The sequence below is a fragment of the Podarcis melisellensis genome (assembly GCF_964234715.1).
Source record: "Podarcis melisellensis genome assembly, chromosome: W".
Taxonomy (NCBI): domain Eukaryota; kingdom Metazoa; phylum Chordata; class Lepidosauria; order Squamata; family Lacertidae; genus Podarcis; species Podarcis melisellensis.
In genome coordinates, this window is record NC_138535.1 from 20,361,757 (window position 1) to 20,384,038 (window position 22,282).

Genomic DNA, 22,282 nt, shown 5'->3' on the forward strand with positions numbered 1-22,282 from the left:
CTGTACATGTATGTTCACAGTTTCCCTCAGGATGCGAGACGAGAGGGGGTGTGGAGAGAATCAGAACTTACAGGGTTAAGAAGTTCTGAGTGACGTCTCACATCCCTGAGGCGTGGCCAGTTTTCACAGAAGGGAGTGTTCTTTGTCTGTGTGTTCAGTGTTCTTCCGTTCTCTGACGGTGAACAGCAAGATGTCCGCGCGTTCACCGGGTCTGATCTATGTCTGATCTATGTTGTTTTTCTACACGATTAAAGACTGAGAAAAGATAAGCTAGAACGCTTGTCTGCAGCCTGATTTGTCACACACGCACTGCATCAGTTTCTACGCTGCGTTAACTCTGCTACAAGCAGCTGACGGTAACCAGAGCTGCGCAAGGAAGTGTGCCGGGCTTAAGGGCTTCCAAAGGCTACACAAACAGCCATAATTTTCGCCATAGATCTTTCCGTTAGAGACTACTGGTCCCGCTTTGCGATGCTAATACACCGGCTCGAATGGGATCTGGATAGCCCGCCCATACGGATGCTGTTTGAGGAGGGGTTGTCCCGAACTGTTAAAGACGAGCTCTCCCACGTGCCCCGCCCGCAGTCTATGGATGAACTGACTAAAGCTGCACTTGCGATAGGCGCTCGGCAGGAAGCGCGCGCTTTGGAAACGCGGGAAGGGAGAGGAGAGTGCCACCCTGACTACCGCATTCCTGAGATGCCAAAGCAGCCTCCCGATGACGTGGTGCCAATGGAAATCGATGGAGCGCGGGCGCGCGAGGTTTCGAGCGCCAACCAAGGAGTCAAAAAGGAGGGAAAGGCTGGGAAAAGCACCAAGAAGTGTTTCCTCTGCCAACGGCCAGGACACTTTGCCAGGGTCTGTCCACAAAGGAAGGCTTGGCAAGGGATGGTGGGAGCCGCTGGAAGTGAGGAGGAGGGGGCAGAGGAAAAGGTGCAGGGAAACACCAGTGCTTGACTGCCCACAGGGGGGCGCAGCAGCCAAGCGAACAACTAACGGAAGTGCCCCAACCAGACCCACCCAAGGCTTCTATAGCGATAGAGGTGGTGCTAGAACTCCCAAATGGACACCCAGTCAAGGTGAAGGCAATGCTGGACTCAGGCAGCTCCTGTAATTTTTTTAGTAAGGAGTTTGCACTGGAGCACCAGCTACACCTGGTGCCACTTGATTTCCCACTCCAAGTGACCACGATAGATGGCAGGGAGCTGCTGGGAGGGGAGGTGACACATCAAACCCCACCAATGAGAATGAGGGTGTCCAGGCACACAGAAACCATTGCCTTTCATGTGGCCACACTTACGGGACCACTGATAATACTGGGCATGAGCTGGCTAGTGCTACATGATCCCGTGGTGGCTTGGCATCAACGGACAGTCACCTTCGGGTCAGCACACTGTTTGGAACACTGTCTAGGGGGGGAGAAGCCCAGGGTGAGGTTGGCCAGAGTGGCAGAAACTACACTGAAGCAGAGAGCAGAGGTGCCGCCACAGTACGCGGACTTACAGGAGGTCTTCAGCGAGAGGGAAGTGGACAGGCTGCCGCCTCATAGGCCCTTCGACTGCCAAATCAACCTACTCCCTGGGGCGCAGCTGCCGATGGGTAAGCTGTATGCCATGTCGGACCGAGAGATGCAGGAGTTGCGAGACTTTATTGACAAAAACCTAAAAAGGGGGTTTATAAGGGAATCGAAGGCAGTGGGGGGCAGCCCTGTGTTTTTTGTGGGAAAGAAAAACACGGATCAGCTTAGGCTGGTCGTAGACTTTAGAAAATTGAACCTCGTATCGGAACCCGTGACCTTCCCAATGCCCAGAATTGATGATATTCTAACTAGGGTAAGGAAGGGTAAGATCTTTACCAAGCTGGACCTCCGGGGAGCATACAATCTGATTAGAATGAGGGAGGGGGACGAATGGAAAACCACCATGTTCACCCCCCTAGGGGCCTTTGAGTACCTAGTCATGCCATTTGGATTACAGTCGGGGTCAGCCTGTTTTCAAAGCTTCATGCACCATGTGCTGGGTCCCCTGCTGTACAAAAACTGCGTAGCATTTCTGGACGACGTCCTGATCTATTCAGACAATGAAAAACAGCATGTTCAGGACGTCAGGGAAGTGCTGAAGAGGCTACAAGAGCACCAGTTGTGGGTCAAGCTGGAAAAGTGCCAATTTCACGCCAGAGAAGTGGAATTTCTAGGATACAGGTTGTCGGACAGAGGACTTGCCATGGACCCCGGCAAGGTGCAGGCGGTGCTGGAATTGAAGGCCCCCAAAACCCGGAAGGATGTGCAGAGGTTCCTCGGGTTCAACTTCTACCGGAAGTTCATCAAGAACTTCGCCGACTTGACCGCACCCATCACGGATTGTCTCAGTAGCAAGAAGAAGTGCGTCTGGACGGAAAGTGCCCAACGATCCTTCGAAAGGCTAAAGAAGGCGTTCGCCTCGGAGGAACAGCTCCTGCACGTGGATCTGCAGAAGCCGATGAGGCTGGAGACCGACGCATCCGACAGAGCGATAGGAGCGGTGTTGCTGCAGCCGGGACGGAGCCAACACACCTGGAGGCCGTGCGCCTTCTTCTCACGGAAACTGAACAAATCGGAACAGAACTACACGGTGTATGATCGCGAACTGTTAGCTATTTATGCAGCATTTTGGCAGTGGAGACATCTCCTAATAGGGGCTCAGCACAAGATTCAGGTTTGCACTGATCACAAGAACTTGGAATATTGGAGAACAGCTCGAGTCCTCAACCAGAGACAGATTTGATGGGCACAGGAGTTCTCCAAGTTCTTCTTTGAGATCAGGTACGTGCCGGGAGAAGAGAACGTGAGGGCAGACGCGCTTTCCCGGAAGCCGGAGTACACGGAAGGAGAAGGGCCGCCGGAAGCTTGACATGTGTTCCCAGAGGAAGATGGGTTTGTGGGGGAGCGTTGGTTGGGAAACGAGAACTAACCGAGCTGATTCGCCAGGACGAATTCGCCCAAACCCGAATCAGGGAACTCAGGGGAACTGGGGGAGACCGGGGAGGCTTTGAGGAAAGGGAAGGACTGCTGTATTACAAGGGAGCAATGTATGTGCCCGGGGAGGCCTTACAGGAAAGGGTGCTCAAACAGCTTCACGACAACCCAACAGCGGGTCACTTTGGCAACACAAAACTATGTTACTGGTCACTAGGGAGTTTTGGTGGCCAAGGGTGAGGGAAGATGTACGAGAGTATGTACGGGGGTGTGACCACTTCCAAAGGGCCAAGGGAGAATGGGCAGCCCCGGCAGGGCTACTGGAACCCTTACCCACGCCGGGAAGACCCTGGGAGGTGGTGTCTATCGATTTCATGACTGATTTACCCAAATCAGGAGGTAAGACAGCAGTCATGGTAGTAGTAGATCTGCTAAGCAAAATGTGCCATTTTATAGCGTGCTCTCATGCAGTGACAGCAGAGGAAACCGCCCAGTTGTTCGTGAATCACATCTTTAGGTTGCATGGGGCACCTTCGAGGGTTATCTCGGATCAAGGGAAACAATTTACCTCGAGGTTCTGGAGGAGGCTTATGAACTTATTGCAGGTGGAGGTGGGTTTCTCGACGGCGAGGCACCCGGAGACTAACGGGCAAGCAGAGAGGGCGAACAGCATTTTACAGCCATATCTACGCTTTACATCAACGAGAGACAGAACGATTGGGTAGAAAAGCTAGCACTGGCAGAGTTTGCGTATAACAATGCGGAGCATGTGTCCACGGGGGTGAGCCCGTTCTTGGCTAATTATGGGTGTCACCCCAGGGCCTTTCCCGGGAGAGGGGAGGAAGGGTGGAGCGTGCCCGCCGCAGAGCAGTTCGTGGAAGAAATGGAAGCCCTGCACCAGCAGCTTAAGATGAATCTGGAAAGGGCCAAGGAGGTGTACAAGAGACAAGCAGACAAACGTCGCCGGGAAGGGGAGACCATTAGGGTGGGGGACCGGGTGTGGTTATCCACACAAGGCTTACCCTTCAAGTGCGGGTGTAAGAAACTGAGGCCAAAACGGCTGGGACCATTTGAGGTGACACACCAAGTGAACCCGGTGGCGTTCCGGCTCAAGTTGCCAGACAGCATGAAAATCCACCCGGTATTTCATAGGTCGCTGCTCTCACTGTACAGAGGGGAGCGGAGGGTCCGGGAGGCAGGAGGGGAAGGGCTCACACACCCGCTAATGGAAGAGAGGGAACGCCACCACGAGGTAATGGAGATCCTGGATTCGCGCTGGCGAGGGCGGCAGGTGGAGTACCTAGTGGCTTGGGAGGGGGAACCTGAGTCAGAAAACACGTGGGTTCCCGCGGGGGAAATAGATGATGAAAATCTGGTGGAAGAGTTCCACAACAGGTATCCGAGGAAGCCCAAACCCCTTGAGAGATTCTGGGAGGAGCAATTTGCCACCACCGATGAGGAGGAGGAGGATTTCGTGGGTTTTCCGGCTTCCCAGGAGGAAGGAGGAGAATCGTCAGGAGAGGAGGAATCAGATTGGGAAGCCCCTCCTGTGAGAAATCGGAGCGGGTGGGAAGCGGGGTTTGAGTCCTCGGACGACGACAGCAGCTCCTTTCGGGGGTTCCCTGCATCGTCGGCTGAAGAAGGGGACAAGGTCCCGTCACAGGGTCAGGCCGGGGGTGGAGGGGGTCCTGGGAGGGAGGTGGATGTCAGGGAACTGACATCAGAGCGAGAAGCAGAGGCAGGGCTACCCAGCAATGCCGGAGAGGGGACCAGCAGGGGGGAAGGAATTCAGGGTAACACCAATAGAGAAGAGAGGGAGATGGAGGAATTGGTGACAGGGCTCCAAGACCCTTCACCCGAAACTAGTGGAGAGAGCGCTGGGACGCCCCTGCCTTCCCCTTACTTGCGCAGACGCGTTCCGCGCAGGGAACATAGGAGGAGACTCGGGGTCAAACAGCTTTTTTGCTGGAAGAGGTTCAAGAAACGCCCACTGACGGATTCTGCAAGTGACTAACAGGTCACGGAGGGCGAGCTCTGACCCTAAGCATGGTAGGGCAAGCAAACTAACTAAACCGATGGCAATTTACGCACAAGTAACCCCTCACAACCATTACAGCATTGAACGACTGTGCAATTTCTGTTGTCTATTTATCCAAAATATTTTTTCCCTGTAATTCTGGGACAGATCTGAATCTCAAATTAGTTTCTCTTTGCCTCAGTTCATTCATAGCAATCACATCCCACAGTTTTTCCTGAGTTTTATTCATTTCTGAGACTTCTCCTTTGACTTTTCCTTCCTTTTTTCATATCTCTTACTTCTTGCTTTGTTCTCTTCATTCCTTCTTCTAAACTTTGTGTTCTTTTAGTTATCTCCCTCATCTGGCCTTCCAATTCATTAACAGTCATATCAAAAATTTTATCCATTGATTCCAGTCTAGTCTCTAAAAAAATTTCACTTTGTTTGATATCTTTTTAAATTTCTGCAAACATTTTCAAAATGCCTCCTTTATTTTTGCTTTCTTGTTTCGAACCCCTCCTTTCCAATGGTGTTCCGCCATCTCCTGCCCTTTTCTGTGTCTTCTCCATTCTGCTTCTATTCTTTCTTAAATATTATTTTACTCCTCACCTCTAGGTGTCACCCACCAATGTTAAGCAAAAACACCAATCAATACTCAACTTCTGCCTCTTGTTTGGCCAGTCCAGAATATCAGATCCACAGAGCCACACTAAAGAAGTTGTAATCCACAAATATGTCCAATTATTAAGGAAATAATCAAATATAAAAATATAAAAATTTAATTCTTCCGCCACTTGTTTAGCCAATCCACCACAATGGTTTTTTTTATGTTGCAAAACATAAAAAGGAGCAAACAGTAAAAAAAGAACAAAAAGCAAATACAATAATGTTCCACCCTTAGCCTTCAGGCATGCACTTCGCAGTACCCACCCCAATAAAAATAAAAACAACAAGGAGAGAAAAAGAAGGTGAAAAATATATAATAAATATAAAAATTAAAAAACCAGCCACAACAAAAAGAAAAAAAAGCAGTTAGGACAGTCTATTTTTTTTAAAAAAAATGATATTTTATTAAGTTTCACAAAAATTAACAACAATAAAATTAACTCAAATCACAAAAAACCAACAAACACATACAACAAAAAATACCAACAAAGAGACAAAAAAACAAAAATAATAAAGACATAAAAAAAGAAAATTCAAGATTAAAAAAAAAACCTCTGTTTCAAATTAATAACCTTCCAAATCTTATTTTCCTTGCTTCCACCCGCTTTCCTTTCATGTATTCCATTTTAAAATTAGTTCAGCAATTATCATATTATTCAAGTTCATCCTTTATCCTTCCCTTTATACTCTTATTTATCTTAATCACTAAAACCCCTTCATTTCATTTACAGTGCCCTTAACATTCATAAATTTTACAATGTTTTTGTAGATAAACTTTAAACTTCTTCCAGTCCTCTTCCACCTGCTCTTCTCCTTGATCTCGGATTCTGCCGGTCATTTCTGCCAGTTCCATGTAGTCTATAACTTGCATCTGCCATTCTTCCAGGGTGGGTAAGTCTTGTGTCTTCCAGTGCTTTGCGATGAGTATTCTTGCTGCTGCTGTGGCATACATAAAAAAGGTTCTATCCTTCTTTGACACCAATTGGCCGACCATGCCTAGGAGAAAGGCCTCTGGTTTCTTTAGGAAAGTATACCTAAATACTTTTTTCAATTCATTGTAAATCATTTCCCAGAAAGCCTTGATCCTTGGGCAGGCCCCAGTTAGGACAGTCTAAGTCCACCAATCCAGTCTCAAACTGCTAAAAGTAAAAGAAAAACCATAGACAGGAAGCAAGGGGGGGGGGTGTGTAGTGCTTCTTTCTCCGCTCCGCTTTTCTCCAAGTAAAAAATAAAGTAAGAGTAACAATAAACGGTATATCTCTCTTTTAACTCGGACTTGGCAGTTCTTTCAAAATGCTGCCGCTTGGCACTTAAATAAAAAATTTAAAAATACTGAAAAGAGTTTACTAAGATGCTGACTTTTGTTTGATAATTTGTATTTTGCTGCCTATGAACCCTACTTTCTCTGCGTTAATTTTCTTGCCCTTACCGGCAGCGGGGGTGGGGGGTGGGTGGGCAGGGGATTTACCTATTTCTATGGGGAAAAGATAGATGTCATAAATTCATGTAGTGATGATGACAAAGCAGGTGCCACGTGAAAATAAATATTAGCTTGGCAGGTTCAGACTTTTCAGCTTTGTTTACTAAATGCAAGAAAAACAAGCAGGCTAAATTGGATAGCTCATTAGTCCCGGGATGGAGAATCTTTCATCAGCCCCCGCAGGCGTGGCAATGGCTAGGAATGGATGGAGTTGTATTGTAGTTCAGCAATGTTTTTTTGGGGGGGGCACAGCATTCCCCACACCTGCTTTTGGTCATTAGGATGTTTGCCCCATTCAACATTTCCCCCCAAGTGGTTAGCACGCTGTCCACCAGCCCAAAGAGTGCTGGATTGTCTGTGTGCTGCATGTTCTCTTATGGTAGTCTGTTGTAACATACACAGAGCTACTCTCTCAACTGGAAAGGAGAGTAGAACACTTCAAAATGAATAAATTAAAATTAATCAGCCACAGGTTTGCTTGATCTATAAGTGATACGTTGTGGTCTTAATATTGATCCCTTAATTGGTCTAGGGGTTTTCAGTTCAGCTATGCAGTTGTTCCTCGCAATATTGACTTGATATAATGCTTATGGCCCTGAGAGGTAGTGCCTGGCCCATGGTCACTCAGTGAGCTTCATGGCCTGCTGTGGATTTGGACCTTGGGTCCAACACCCTTACCACCACCGCACAATGACTGTCGGAGGAATTGGCAAAAGCCCTCCCGTGCAGGCCTTAAATACATGAGGGGAAACTGTTGCGCAGCGGTCAATTAATCAATGCAGGGTCTTCTTCATAAACAGAATAAAAGTCTACTGAAGAAAATAAACTTGTTCAGAAACAGCATAGTCAGAGAGCATACACCAAGTGCTCCTAACAGCCTTCTTAGTTTTCACAGAGGCACAGATCTTAGTTACTGATTAACTGGAGTCCTGGAGCCACTCTGTCTGTAACAACACAACATACTGGTTGAGACACACATACTCTACACACAGACTGAGGCCCACAGAGATGGCTGGTTACATTTATAGGGAACGGGAACCCAAGATGAGTCCCGAGTCACAGTGACACAGCATTTGACTGCTAACACTTAGGCTTGACAGATTTGTGTAGCCCTCGTAAGCCGCGCTGCCTAGGCCTTGCCTGATTCTGCTCTCAAGAACCTTTGTCTCATGACAAAAACTCACCCCTGTCCTTAAACGCTTAGCCATATTCTTGGTTCTTGGGACAGGAACATGCAGCTAAAGTGTCCCATCCTTGCTGCTCATCACCAGTTCTGAGTCAGGCAAGTCTTTGGCCAATTTATGGCGATGCATCAACTTTGATGTGATTGAGAGAAGTGAAGGGGAGGGAGCATGAATACATCCCCCCCAACTTGATGTTAGACTAAAGGCTACTGTTGTAAATAAAATATGCCCTTTTCCCTTATGGGGTATCCAAGAGCCCATATAGAGTCCTTACATAGGTTCCCTATTGGTAGGAGAAAATAACAGAGGCCAACCAGAGAATATTGAGAAGCAAAGCAGCTAGTAAGCTTGATCTTTATTGATCTGTTGCAACAGGGTGCTCCCCTCACACGCAGGAGAGGAAGAGGACCCAGAACAATGGCCTGCAAGGCCTTATAAAGACTTTTGAAATTGCCACCCTGTAGATCAAGACCACCCCCAGAAACATTATGCATTCATCACAGAAGGGGTGTAACCTAAGACCACCCCTCAGATACATCCCACCTACATCACAGAAATTTAAATGTTGTTTTTCTCCTGTTACAGTTTATCTCCTGTCTGGCAAGTTACTTGATTGGATTTCCTGGGGAGCCTGGCCATTCTTTTGTAGTGGTAAAATACTTATTTCCTGGGCCAGGTCACAGGCTCACACCTTGTATCTTAAATGTGTCCTTAAGACAGGATTTGTGAGGAAAGAGACAATGGGGAGACTTTTCCATTTTGACCATGCAGAGAAACATTTGCTCAGTTTAGGAATCAAAATGGTTCCAGGTTGGCTTTCCTGTGCTGATCTATGTACATGTGGTTATGAACGTTGCCATATATCTAAGACCATAAAATTCCTATCACATTATCCCCCCTTTGGGGCTAGAATTTTTCTTAAAAATTTTTGCCCCACAAATAATAACATCGTATGTTGTAACATCGTATGTTGTAAATGGATGCCTTTGTATAAATATATCATATAAAAATAACATATGTTGCATTTTGTTACTAAATTACTTGTGGCATTCCAGCTCTTGGGAGAAACATTTTCTCAATAGTGGCTATGCTTTACATTTAGCAGGAAGGTCCACTACTGACTGAAAAATGCAGTTGGTGTTTTGTCCTTCGCCATTTTTGTGTGTTTCTCAGGTGTCAAGCTAGCTCTTCTGTGGTCTCACACTGGCATAGTGCTACAGCAACACATCCTGTCTGTTGAATCCCCTCGGGGCTTTCATTTTAACCATGTCGCCTGGCACTCACCATAGCTGCCACAGGTTTGGACATATCATGAGAGAGATGTCTTTGCCTTGGCCTTTCTATGGGATTTTATTTTATTGGCGTTGGTCTTGCACTCATGGGAGGTTGCTCACTTGCACTTAAAGACCAAAAAGCTAATTGCAGCCTGGATACACTTGCCCAATTCAAACTGAGTCCAATTTGAATTTAATTTGCCCCATGGTTCTCAACTCTTCAAACCAATCTGTTAAAAGAAAACCATTCTTAAAAAGGGCACTTGTCCAAATAAGTCAATTTAACTCTATAAGGGATCATTCCTGCTAAACCAAAGCATATACACTTTTCTTGTTATCTGGGCTTTCATGGATCCTGAAGCTTCTCCTTGGTAAAATTAAAATTCGGTAGAGAAGAGTAAGCACACAATTTGGTTGTCCAATTGAGATAAAAAAAATGAGAGCAATTATGCGGAAAAAACCTTAAGATTCACTGTGTGCAATCCGGGGGAAATACTATATGAAAATGATATGCAGATGTTAGCAAAATAAAATAAAATAAATAATGTGTTGGAGATATAAACAAAGTGAAGGAACCTAATTCCACATATGGTGGACGTGTCCTCAAATAAATAAAATTTGAGACATGATCTACACCCATTTCCATTTGGCATTCTAATCAAAACATCCTAAATAATAATAAAGAGTGTTGCTTCAAAACTTCCTGATATAATATGGTTCCAAGAATAATACTTGGTTGTGGTTAGATTAATTTCACAGCTATACGGGAAATCCAAGATTAATAAATAAATACAGAACAATTTGCTACTTAAAGACAGTACTGAATCTGCAAGGGATACAGAGAAGTCATAGAAGGGATTCAAAATAGTTTTCTGGAACATTAAGAAAGTGACTGCAAAGAAAGAAAGAGTAAAAACACAATTTCTTTCTGGGAACTTCGTGTATAGAAAAAACAAAGCAGACAAGCAAATATGATCAGTTGACTTAATCTAAATATAGCCTGATCTATCGGAAAGCATGTAATATATGAGAATCCTCCATGAAAAAACTTGGGGTGTAAGGAATAAAAACAATCACACACAAAAATAGCCCCCCCCCCCTTTGTGGAAATAACACACTGTCAGACACATTTCAACATTCCTACGTAATAACACATAATACAAAACAAACTAAATATCAGTTGCATATCTTGAGACAATTGTGATCTTTTACGTATGTATCTTTCGAATCCTGGAGCACAGAGGCTTGACGTTCAAGTGAAAAAATGTCCTTGCAATTCAACTCCACCCCCCTTTGTCAGCCCCACTCCCCCGTCAGTCTATATCCTTTGAAAGAGATAGCTGTGGGCATTTTGAAAACTCTGGTGTCTGTTGCAGGTCTTGTGATGGTGAAGAACTGAGTTGAGGGGTTGTTGCTGCTTTTTCATCATTGCACATCTGTAGAAGTGATATCCTGTAAGGGGGCAGGGTTTTTTGAGGACTTAAGACAAGAGTTAGAAAAGGAAGGGGCAAAAGCCCCCCCAAATCTCCTTGAGTTATTAGCTGCAAATAATAAAATCTTAGCATGTTAAGCATTTTACTCATTTTAATATTATTATCACATTTCCATATAATTACTGTTATTATCTGCTAAGTTTGTTTGCTTTCCTTCAGTTAGTTTTTTTTTCATATTATTAAATAAAAAATTACTCCAAGTGTAGAGAAAGAGAACTGTAAAAGATACAACAAAGGTTAAAAAATAAAAAATAAAGCAAAAAATTAGATTACCAGTCAGATGAAAACAAGACTTGACACAAAGACATCAGATTTAGAAAAGAATTATTATTAAAGAATACAAAGATATTATCAAAACCACACAGATTACTACTGGACTGAAAAAATGGGAAAACAATGGAAAAAGGCTTAAAATTCAGCATGTGCTATCTGATAAGTGGACATGTCCCCAAAGTAAAACACACACACACACACACACACACACACAAAATGACCTATGAGGAACCCAAAAATAAATAAATGCTAAGACACACAATTTTTTTTTTTTAAGTAACCTGAAGTAATCTGTTTTGGCATTCTAACAACCCAACGAAAAACTGATTAATTAATGAAAAACGGATTATTTGTAACCTAAAAAAAATGTCAAAGCCACAAAGAGATAGAGGGAAATAAACTAATATAGCAGGGATTCAGACTTGTTTTGCTGAACAGAAAGAAAGTGACTGTTTGGCTTTAAGGGAAGAAAGATGAAAAGAAATACAAATGCAATTACTTTTTATAGAGTATTTAAATCACTGTTTGCATCCCCTCATTATCATTCGTGCTGTGGGGAAAAAGAAGGGACAAACACTTTGTTAATGGGGTTCACATATTCTGTTAAGAGGGAAAATTATTTCATGTGAGAAGTCAGTCAGGAAATGCTGTTCCTAAAATGCATAGGCATACACACACACACAAAAAAACTGTTATAAAATTTAAATCCCATTGGGGAGGCAAACTACTCAAGAGAGGAACTCACAGTGGGAGTGCTTTGATATTTACCTGTGAAAAGAATTTGGCATGTTAGATTTGAAACTCTGCAACCTCTTGATTAAGTAGCCCTTGGAGCAAAAGACACATTAAGGGTGATTTCCCTCAATGGTTCCAAGTTTTACATAAGGAAATTTGGATAAGTTTCTCCCTGCAAGCACACTCTCTGCAAACCTCTCCCCCCTTCTTTCCCCCCTCCTTCCTCTCTCTCTCTCTTTTTTTTTTAAGCTGATCTAGCCTCTGTGCATGTGCAGAGTTCATGTCTCAGCAAACCTTTTATACTATTGAAAATGTTGCATCTTTTGGCTAAATTAGAATTTGAATAAGGGAAGGGAAGGGTAAGGAGTAGATTTTAAAAATAGGGTTAGATTTTAAAACAAAAAAGAGAAACTCAGCAATTGAAGTATTCACCAAAGCTAACAATTGCAGCCCAAGCAAAGGGACAATTGCTTCCTTTATGTACAGGAAAGGGCTAATATCCCTCTGGCCATTCGCGGAACAATCTGCCACGCCCTTATATATGGGAAAAAATGGCTAGAGTGAGAATTCATAAGATTTTAACATTCTCAGTCATTTCAGCCTTACCATTTGCAGACAAAATCTTCTGCCCTTTATTTACAGGTATGGTCAAGGCGCATTCTACCTGGTTATATGAATTTGTATGTGCTTAAACTTTGAGTAGACTTTTAAGTCTGATTTCTGTAAATAATAGACAAAATGATAAACACTGTAATTACTGAAATGCCTGATATCACCAGTTCTGCTTCAAAACATCACGGCTTTCACCTCTCACCTTTAAAAAACAAAGAGCAAATCTGGGCTAAATTTCAACTCATCAGCCACAAATTGGGAAAGTTGAAAGGGACCTGGGGTCATCTAGTCCAACCCTAAAATACAGGGTTCATAGAAAGATTTGTACTACCAGAAACACACACATACTTATGTATACAGACACAACTGGGGAAGAGACCACAAGCCATGCGCCTATGACAAACCATGCGCCTATCATGTACTAAGGAAGAGGAAAATAAAAGTACCCAACTTTATACAGAACCCTTTTAGCAGATCTTGAGATTAGTTTGAGTTTACTTCCTTAGACGTGCAAGTTCCTTAGAGTGCAAGTTCCTAGACAAATGATCTTTAAAGGAAGATTGAAGTGAACATTTTTCCTAAGATAGGGAGAGGATTTCTTATAAAGCATAGTTAAAACAGCCATAGATTTGATTTAAAAGGAATACAAAAGTGACAATTTTTCCTGAACTTGCAGAGGAATAGTAAGCCTAATCTATGCCCCCCCCTTGCAGTTTCCTTTAAAGGAAGCTTACTCGGGAGTAAATTTACCTGGCACAGAAGTAAGAAGAAAAAAAAACCCTGAAAGAGACAGAATGAAACGGGGGGGGGGGCATTTTCTAAGAAAAGAGGCCAGGAAGTCTTATAGAGACTGATATCAGGAGCCTTACAATAACTCTTCTGTCCAACCAAATTAAAGTTAAAACTGGACTCAGATATTTTTCAGACCATATTGTCAGTCATATGCTTAAGGAAATACAGACACTGCATTTTAGCTTGAGAGAGCAATTGTGCTCAACTAGGCTTTCTGCAGCAGAAACATTAGGTTAACTTCACATTCCAAAATAGACTGGAACACAGGTGTACTCACAAACTCAAAAGTTACAACAAAACATTTACCATTAGACTTAAAATCACCCTCCTCACTTAAACTAGAGGAAGGAGGTGGGGTAATCCTCCTTTCAGAACACAAGTAGCAGGTATACAGGATTTTACCACGTGGGAGGAAAACTCTTTTGGAGCCTCTCTCAAATAACAAACATTTGCACACTTCATTCTCCATTTTGTCTTGTTTAAGATTGATAAGGCTCAACATGGCTTCCTTAGATTTAGAATTTGGAGCAAGCTTGCATTTTTATTTTAGATGGCACATTTAAGATAAGCAGCTGCTGGATGTTACCTAAGTACAATTTAAACACAGGAAAAATGTTTCTTAAACACAAATTGAAGGGGACTGTCAGAGTCCAGGCCAGAAATAAGCACCACTAGGCTTCTTTCCCATCAGGAGTCTGCAGGTTCATTTCTTTTGATTGAGGTGCACCCATTTTAAGAATTTTAATAGCGCTAGCTTTTACTTTTATACTGCAGCCACCCTGTAGATCAAGACCACCCCCAGAAACATTATGCATTCATCACAGAAGGGGTGTAACCTAAGACCACCCCTCAGATACATCCCACCTACATCACAGAAATTTAAATGTTGTTTTTCTCCTGTTACAGTTTATCTCCTGTCTGGCAAGTTACTTGATTGGATTTCCTGGGGAGCCTGGCCATTCTTTTGTAGTGGTAAAATACTTATTTCCTGGGCCAGGTCACAGGCTCACACCTTATATCTTAAATGTGTCCTTAAGACAGGATTTGTGAGGAAAGAGACAATGGGGAGACTTTTCCATTTTGACCATGCAGAGAAACATTTGCTCAGTTTAGGAATCAAAATGGTTCCAGGTTGGCTTTCCTGTGCTGATCTATGTACATGTGGTTATGAACGTTGCCATATATCTAAGACCATAAAATTCCTATCACACTACCTTGCCAAGGCCTAAAAACCGCCAAAGTTGTGACAAAATTGCTACCGGGAAGGTGAAACATGCCAATGCAGGGAAAATTCCTTCCTGGTTCTGAATACAGCAACTATCTTACGACCACAGCAGTGCCCGCTTACCTGGAATGCAAAATATTAGCCTGTAAAGAAAGAATAATTAAATTGAAGTTCACTGACCTAGGCTAAAATTAATAAGGCAAGAAATTATTAATTTGAGGGAGGGTGGGTGGGTGATCCTGGAAGGAAGAACAGCAAAAGAGACTTGAGCCACCTGTGGGGAAGGGAGGGCAGATATTGCGGGCACATGCGCTGAACCCTGTCTGGGGTGCCTACCCCATTATCCCAAATGATGAGACAAGATACAGTGGTGCCTCGCAAGATGAAAATAATCCGTTCCGCAAGTCTCTTCGTCTAGCGGTTTTTTCATCTTGCGAAGCAACCCTATTAGCGGCTTAGCGGATTAGCGCTATTAGCGGTTTAGCGGCTATTAAAGGCTTAGCGGCTTAGCGGCTAAAAGGCTATTAGTGGCTTAGCGACTTAGAAAAAGGGGGGGGGGCGAAAAAAATTGCAAGACTCGCAAGACGTTTTTGTCTTGCGAAGCAAGCCCATAGGGAAATTCGTCTTGCGAAGCACATCGGAAAACGGAAAACCCTTTCGTCTAGCGGGTTTTTCGTCTTGCGAGGAATTCGTCTTGCGGGGCACCACTGTACCAGAGTATGGGTTCAAATTGGCCACAACTTTATTGAACGTCAGAAGTGGGAAACTTGGCACAGGCCTTGGCAGGTAACCCTCTCAGCCCACCTGGCTGAGGATATGCAGGCAGATGAGGCCCAGTGAGAGGGGACTGCAAAGCGCAAACTTACACAGCATGCCCTTCCACCGACCTCGTCCCGGGAGTTTGACCTACATGCCGCCGCTCTAGGGCCAGGGACTCCCGGTATTTGTCCTTTAACGGGCCCTACAAGCACCACTGCATGGGGAGGGAGCATGAATGCATCCCCCCAACTTGATGTTAGACTAAAGGCTACCTTGACAAGGCCTAAAAATCTCCACTCGAGGCCCTAAGGGGCCTTGCCGCCAAGTCCAACAACCAAGGAGCAATCAAACCCTGCAATCTATCCAGTCCCCAAGGGCTCGTCGCAAGTCATGGAGCCAGAAGTCATTACCCAGTGGGGTCAGGTGCACACCCCCCCCCCGGAATAGGTCAACTCTGTGATGGTGGGATGCCTTCACTGGAGGGGGGCTTCCAATCCCTCTCACATCAATTATGTTAATTTTACTCACCACATAATTGATGCAAGAGGGATTGGAAGCCCCCCTCCAGTGAAGACGGGGTAGGAGATTGGACCAGCCGATGGTCATTGACGCGTACAAGGCATGCAGGCTTTTTAATCTGCCCTTTCAGCAATGCCTTTTTGTTCCACTAGATCGTTCTCCGCCGCATGTATAATCAAGACCCTTGGAGGGCCATGGGCCGCTGTGGCACTACGCAGCATGAGCATCAAGCTCCACCAACGCATGCCCCACTGTGCCTGCCGATGGGGGTGGGCGCCAGCCAGGTGAGTGGGGGAGGCGGAGCTCGTGCTCCCGCCCACAACCACTCCCCTCTCTTCCAGGGAGGAGAGTCTTTGTGCCGCAGGCACTCTAGCACAAACAGGCGCAGGACCCTTATGACCCTCTGGGACTTTGCTGACTGCCAAGATATAACTCTTACCACCGCTTGATTGTCGGACCAGAAACAGACCCTGGAATTCGAGAAGAGGGTTCCCCAGATGCGAATGGTGACTAGAATAGGAAAGAGTAATGCCTGCTGTATGCCAAGAAGATGGCCACAGCTGGGCACACCAATGTCCCCTGAAGAACACACCAAAGCCAAAGCGGCCAGAAGCATCAGAATGAACCTGGAACTCCACCCCGGGGTTAAGGCTCTTTTGCCAAAATGAAACCCCATTATAATCCTGCAGGTATGCAAGCCAAACCCTCAGATCGTCCTTTATCTGCTTTGTCACCTTGATGTGATGGTGGGGGGCTACCCCCCGGCCGTGAGCCGTGCCAGACGGGCACAAAAGGTATGGCCTGGCGCCACTACTCTGCATGCAAAATTAAGATGACCCAATAGGGATTGCACCTGGCCAAGGGTGGTCTTTTTAACCCCAAGCATTGCCTCCAGCAACACTTTCAAGGATTCCAGCTTGGTCTGCGGGAGGCACGATGACTGCCAAATTGTGTCCAATTCATTACCCAAGTAGGAAAGGATAGTAGAAGGGCCCTCAGTCTTGTCGGCAGCCAGAGGTATGCCAAAGTCAGCTGCAAGGTGCATGAATGTAGCTAGGGATAGGGCGCAGTCAGGGGCCGCCATAATAAGAAAATAATCTAAGTAATGGGTCACGAAAGGGGAACCAGATGTGGGTTTGAAGGCCCATTCAATGAATGTACTGAAGGTTTCCCTGAATTTGAATCCTAGAAGCCAAAAATCTTCAGGATGAACTAGGAGCAGCCGAAAGGCTGACTCGATGTCACATTTTGCCAATAAGGCCCCAGTGCCCAATTCCCTAATCATTTTGATGGCCATGTCCAAGGACGCATATTTAACTGAACAATGCTCCCGTGGTATGGCGTCATTTACAGACACACCCCTAGGATAAGAAAGGTTGTGTATCATGCGGAACTCACCAGGAAGTATTTGGGCACTATGCCAAGAGGGGAAACTATAAACTTTTTGAAAGGTGGGGCTGGGAAAGGGTTGGCCACCCTGCCTAAAAGCTACTCTTTTTCAATTTTGTTAAATGCAACAAGGGGCATTTCCATTAACAACTTTTGATTAGGAGGGGTTCTGGATACTGGTGTACTGGATACAGGGATGAGGAAGCCATAACGAAACCCTGCCTCCAAGTAGTTGGCTGTAGTCCTGTTGGGATAAGCCTGTAACAAAGGTAACATCGCGGCGAAGCAGACAAGGGGTTGGGGCTAGGGCGGAAAAAACCTCATTTTCAGGAGGCAGCCTTGGCTTGCTGGGCTCCAGAGGTAGAGGCTCCAGAGTCTCCCTTGGCGTCCTTGGCTCCACACCCCGATCCTGTTTTTCGAAAACTGCGAAAAGGGGGCTTAGCCCAAAAACACTTAGTCCGTGAGTGAGGACCGCCACAGGGCTCAGCGCACACTGAGAGCCAGTGTGGTGTAGTGGTTAAGAGCGGTAGTCTCGTAATCTGGGGGACTGGGTTCGCGTCTCCTCTCCTCCACATGCAGCTGCTGGGTGACCTTGGGCCAGTCACACTTCTTTGAAGTCTCTCAGCCCCACTCACCTCACAGAGTGTTTGTTGTGGGGGAGGAAGGGAAAGGAGAATGTTAGCCACTTTGAGACTCCTTAAGGGGAGTGAAAGGTGGGATATCAAATCCAAACTCTTCTTCTCTTCTTCTTCTTCACAAGCATGGTCAAAGCGGCATCGGTCCCTGCTGCACAACCCATTATTAAACTCCCAACATGTTGATATAGCCACCCTTTGCACTTTGGAGGGGGGGGTTACCTGACTTCTCCCCAAAAGCCCTTTTTTGGAAGTTTGGGGCCACTACTTCGGACCAAAGATCATTGTCCTTGATGTCCCAACGCACCTTGGGTTCTTCAGCAGCCCTCTCACGGAACAGCTCATCGTATGCCAAAGCCGCTGAGTCCCCCACCATTTTCCTGGTTTTTAAGATGATGCCCAGATAGTTAGCCAAGTGCCACACCCTATTGGGGTAAGCAGCGGACACCAATCCCATATAAGAGGTGAAAGCAGTTAGCCAATTGTCGAAAGTTCTATCAATATCCACTGCCTTGTCCTTCGATTCAGGCTTAAACTTGGAACTACAAGAATAAGCCAGGGAGAGCAAGGCAAACATCTCCAGAAATTCCCCATTTAGAATGCGATTGCGAATATTCTTTTTAAGCTGGATGCCAGGAGGCTGATCCGTGGTCTTGAAGTTTGATGCCCGCACCCTCCCTTTCTCATCAAGCCCATCCTCCCTTTCTCATCAAGCCCATCCTCCCCACATGGCTCCTTGGCCCCAAAGGTGCGCCAGGTGCGACATTGTGGTTCGAGGGCCCGACCCCCACGAAGTGAAATGAAGACACAAGGACACGTGATATAAGGTTAATGGGCTAGAAAAGGCCACAACTTTATTGATTACAGCAATGAAAAGGTATTGGCTTAGGCATTGGATCGAAACAAGTGGGTTTATTCACCAGGGGTTCATCACCTGTTGATGCTAATCCAACTATAGGCTCACCCCTGCTGTCACCGCGGGTCGTGCCATGGCCTCCCGCCAAGCAGGCATCGGACAGAATACACGACCGCCAGATTCCTTTAACGGAATACCCCTAAAAATTGAAGGCATAGGCGATGGCCACACCTAGCACTTTGACACACCACACCACATTATTCCAATGCCTAACCGCCACCCGAGCCAAAGGCTCGCCGCCAATACCTTCAAAGCTGCAATCAATCCCAGATGCTTTTGCTGACACTAGCTAACCAAATGTCGTTCCCCAGATCCGATAAGTGGACGCTGTCATTCCGGTATAAAGCTTGTTCGCCGATCCGGATACGGTCATGATAAATGACTCAGCCATACATAAAGCGCACCCGACGGGCTACCGCCCGATTTACGAGTTTCCTGGTTCTTTCAATGGCCATACAGCTTTGCGCACCGCGCCAAACAGTTCTTTTCAAGAAGGAGGACCAGAACACCGTTGTTCTGGTACACAAGGCTGCAAATGCATTCAAGTCTCTTTTTATGCTCCACAACAAGTCCACACTCCTTCTGTTAGCGAGGTCATTCTCCCCCAAATGAATTACAAGGATGTCGGGAGGGCCGAACTTGGCTACTTTCTCCCACAGCAATGGCATAAGCTCCTCCCAACGCATGCCTCTTCTCGAAAACCAGGAAACTCGAACACCGTGTGGAAGGCCAAGATTGTGTGCAAGGCCGCAGTTCACCGCTCGTACGCGGGCCCAATGAACTATACTGTGGCCGCAAATCCACACGCTTCTCCAGAGCATAGCTGGGGGTAAAAGACAGAACAGAAAAGGCAGATAAGTAGGGTAAAGCTGCAGGTCGCATATTAGACTTATAAGCATTGGATTTCCACCGGCCCATTTCTTTGATCCTGTCCGCCGGTAGCCCCAGGTGCGCGGCCGTGGTTGCGGCGCCAAACCTAAATGAGTGCGCAGCGTACTCCTGGGCCTCAATAGACCACAAGCCTCAATAGCCTTGTGAAGTACTCTGGTGAATTGGTGCCTCAACAAGGGGGACCCATCTTCATGGACCAGAAACGGACCCGGGCCGGGCAGTCTGAGGTAGAGGTACCGCCTAGTGTCCTTTACCGGGCATGGGCCCTGCTGTGCCGACGCCGTGAGCTTAACTAGGACACCCTTACCAGCCTGATCAGTCTTGGACTGACGTATACGCACTGTCATGGTAGTTTCGGACAACTGCACGTCTTCGCACAGGAGGCCGCGTGTTGAACCACATGCACTAACTTCAAACACCACCTCACCAACTCTAAGCGCGCCAAAAAAGGCGATAGCGTATGCTGCGGAAAAGAGACGTGCCTCGAACCTGGACCAGCAAATTGACCTGAGTTTTATGCGTATCTGAGATAACAACCCGTAAGAAATTGGCTTACGGCCCTTGGCCCTGGGAGGTTGTAACCTGCCCCAACCCTCAATGGCTCTCCGGATCAAGAAGTCGCTACATGGGTCATGAGCAAATGTAGCTTTTGAAAAGAAGCTGATAGCAGCTACGTGAATCTTTAAGGTTTTAGGAGCACGTCCCAGATCATCAAGATGGGAAAGGTACTGCAAGACATCATCAGTGGTAGGAAGTACGTTATGTGAGAGCCCAGATAACCCAGACCTGAAACCAAGGAAATCACACCAGGCCTTCTTGTAGGACCTGAGAGTGGAAGGTGCCACAGACGCTAATACTCCCTGTATCACTTTGCGTCTCCCACGTTCCACAGGTACTCCGGAAAGGGTTCGGGCAACATTTGTGCTCCAGGTGCAAGCGACCGGAAGCGAGGTATCTGAAATCGAGACAAGGCATCGGCTATGTTATTATTGGCTCCGGGTACGAATTTGGCTGAAAATATTATGTTGCACTCAAGGCACCGGAGAATGAACGCCCGCAGAAGGGAGGAGACCCTCTCAGACCGAGATGACTGCCTGGCTAGAATGTTCACCACCGCCAGGTTATCGGTCCTGAAGCACACGCGGTGATCTCGAAAATCTTCCGTCCAGATGTGAACGGCCACCACTATTGGAAAGAACTCAAGAAAGGTGAGATCCCGCGTGATGGCCTGACCCTGCCATGCCGTCGGCCATCGTTGTGCACACCAGCGCCCCTTGAAGTACAAGCCAAAGCCTAAGGACCCAGCCGCGTCTGATTGGACCTGGAAGTCTGATGACAAATTCAAGACATCCTGCCATAGAGATACCCCATTGAAGTTTTCCAAAAAAGTCGTCCACACAGGGCGAATTAGGCCACAACTTTATTGAATTCAGGAATGAGAGGCATTGGCCTAGGCATTGGTCCTAATGACTATCCGGCTCCAGCCCACTTGCTGGAGACACGGGGAAGGGTTAACACTATATCGGGGGAGTCTCCCGCCGAGGTACATCGACTAGGAGCTCCCCCGGGTCACCACTTTGGGGCGTGCCTTTGGCCCACACCTCCATAGGCTTCGGACAGGGCCACGCCCCCTGAGTCCTTTAATGGACCACCCTTCGCCTTGACCGACCTGAGGAGACGGACCCTGTGGTGCGGGTGTCTAAGACCAACTGACAGCCTGGCCAGGCGGGCACAGAAGGGGCGTCCGTGGGACACCACCCTGCAAGCGAAGTTAAAATGGCCTAATAAATATTGAATTTGCCTAAGGGTGATCTTCCTAAGCCTAAGAGTGTCTTGAATTAATTCCTTAAGGGCTTCAACCTTTTCCGCAGGTAGGCGGGACGATTGGGCCATTGTATCCAGCTCGATGCCCAGGTAAGTTAGGCGCATGGCTGGTCCCTCAGTTTTCTCGGCAGCAAGAGGAACACCCAGGTCCTGGGCCAGAGCTGAGAAGGCGTCAAGCAAGGAGGCGCATTCCCCCATGTTGGACTTACCCACAAAAGAAAACCATCCAGGTAATGCATGACCCCAATGGAATTGGTCCTAAAACGCAGGGCCCAGTCCAAGAACGTGCTGAAAGCTTCGAATGCTGAACAGGCCACTGCACAGCCCATTGGCATGGCCTTGTCAACGTAGTATTTACCTGTCTCCTCGTCCGTGTCACTCTTCCTTGACTTGCTTTTCTTGCAGATGTGTTTCTTCTTCTCTCGCCTCTTCCCTGAAGGCTTTTCCCGCGGCACTGCGGTGGAAACCTCTTCAGTGGGGACCTCCTCCAAATCCTGCTGCTCATCCTCCGCTGCAGATGAAGAGGCTGATTCTGGCAACTGCACCCTGTGCCGCTTATCCTGCAAGCGACTGGAAGAACTAGAAGTGACAGTGTTATTATTGCGGGGAGACTTAGTAGTCTCCTTCCCGCCGCGCACCTGAGGG

At 46.5% G+C, this 22,282-nt stretch overlaps 1 long non-coding RNA gene across 1 annotated transcript in view; it reads left to right on the plus strand.

Moving 5' to 3' along the window:
- LOC309361186 overlaps positions 1-15,240 on the plus strand; it is a 37,811-nt gene extending 22,571 nt beyond the window's left edge. Inside the window, exon 2 of the long non-coding RNA XR_014164377.1 lies at positions 15,067-15,240. This is a non-coding gene — a long non-coding RNA (uncharacterized lncRNA). The remainder of the gene's footprint in view (positions 1-15,066) is intronic.
- The last annotated feature ends 7,042 nt before the right edge of the window (positions 15,241-22,282 follow it).